Source organism: Frankliniella occidentalis, unplaced genomic scaffold (genome assembly GCF_000697945.3).
Source record: "Frankliniella occidentalis isolate FOCC.00 unplaced genomic scaffold, Focc_3.1 Scaffold143, whole genome shotgun sequence".
NCBI classification, from domain to species: Eukaryota; Metazoa; Arthropoda; class Insecta; order Thysanoptera; family Thripidae; genus Frankliniella; species Frankliniella occidentalis.
The window spans coordinates 623984-625714 of NW_026267270.1; the positions used below are offsets into that span (position 1 = coordinate 623984).

General features: G+C 49.6%; 1 long non-coding RNA gene across 1 annotated transcript; it reads right to left on the reverse strand.

The window, feature by feature from the left end:
• Window positions 1-811: 811 nt before the first annotated feature.
• LOC113214425 (uncharacterized) lies at window positions 812-1504 on the reverse strand. Its single transcript, XR_008011535.1, has 2 exons — window positions 1297-1504; window positions 812-1205 (listed from the first exon to the last, which is right to left on the reverse strand). It is a non-coding gene; the product is annotated as an uncharacterized LOC113214425 (long non-coding RNA).
• Between the last annotated feature and the right edge of the window lie 227 nt (window positions 1505-1731).

Sequence of the window (1731 nt, forward strand, 5' to 3'; positions counted from 1 at the left end):
AATCACTTTCAAGCACAGCAGTCTCTCGCACATAAATTCTAGCATAAACTCTGAATACGCCTAAGTGGTGAAAAAGATAACAATGAATACATAATTAAAATTCATCAACCAAACATGTGACACTTTGTGGCTTAGTTTCACATAGACTAATGTTTGGTTGAAATCTTTGGCTCAATTAACAGCTTCCCTCTTCACTTTCCAACAGGCACGAGGAAAAAACAAGGATGTTAAGACTAAACTTATCATGGACAAAAAAAATGTTTTTTTTTTCTTTTAGAAATTCTGACATGTTAAAATATTTATTTCTTATGAGACGCTTATTGTCCCCACAGAGCAAATCAGTCTATGTCGATTTAAGCAAACATGCCATTTGAACTACATTGCTTTGGATGTATGAAACAGATACATGACTTAGATCATAAGGGTGTTATGGACATGACTTGTGCTCTTAAATTGACCGTCTTCTACTTAATGTAAGACCAAAATATCATTTTTACAGGAAAAAAAATATCAGAGCATAACATATATTATATTCAATGGCCTTGCAATCCCCAAATTGGCGTTAATATGTTCCAAAGCTATGGAGAAGTTAAAAAATCCACACATAAAGTAAATCTTTGACACATTGATATTGACCACTCATTCATCATCAATAATTTAGTTAGAAATAATAAGTATGAAACTGTGTTATCACAGCCGAGGTAAAGAACTCAAGTACACATACATGCAAGAATTGATTGAATAACAGAACACTTGTGCACAGGGAGCTGACATGTTTCTTTCACATGACCAAACCTACTTTCTCTCTTACACTCTCTCTCTCTATCTCGGCCTTGCCGTATAGGGCAAGACATCAATATGAGATTCTTCAAACGAAACGCAAATGGGCCACTTGTAGTCCATTGTTCAGAGCCACGACGCGCCCTCCGCTTACACACGACTGGCTTAAGTTAATCACAAAGACGAGGTCCTCCGTCACTGAGACACCGCATCGGAGGGCTGCCCTCAGGTCAGGCGCGCCCTCCCAGGAGTGACAACGACGACGTCACGTCCACTTGAGACGCCCCGGGGCCGGGGCTGGGCCCGGGCCGGCGTGCCGGCGGCGTCCTCCGTCCGCGCCTGTCAGGAGGCGGCCGCCGGCCTCCACGCGGCGCCCACTCTGGTCTGCTTCAGGGAGACTCAAACGGGCCGCTCAGCCGAACAACCTGCAAGCAACGGGACGGTCATCATCATGAGTATACGAGGGGTGACGCCGGCCGGGCGCCAGAGGACTAACGTTGCATCCTGGTCAACTACCTCGAGACCAGTGACACCGCCAGGCACGCCCAGAACAGCCGGACGGCGGGCCGCGCGGCTGCACCCTCTGCGAACAAACAGAAACACAAGCGGATGTTAGTGGCAAAATTGGCAGTATGTGTGGCAGGCGCAACAGCAGTTCAAAAGTACACATCCGCGAAAGAAGAACTCAATGCGATGCAATGCGGTGAAGGCCTCCCCCGCACAAACAAGCATGTGGCGGCTGATTTGTGTCTGGAGGGACATGCCGTCAACGTCCGCGCGTCCCCCGCGGGCCCGCCCGCCCGCGCCTCACGACGGCAGCCCGTTTCCCTTCGCGTCCGGCGCCGGCGAGCAGGTAAGGCGACGCGACGCGCGACGCCCACCGCCCGCCCTTCAGTTCCGACCGGTTCCGACGGGCCTGCTAGCGACACCAGGTAAACAGCAGGCGGCTCT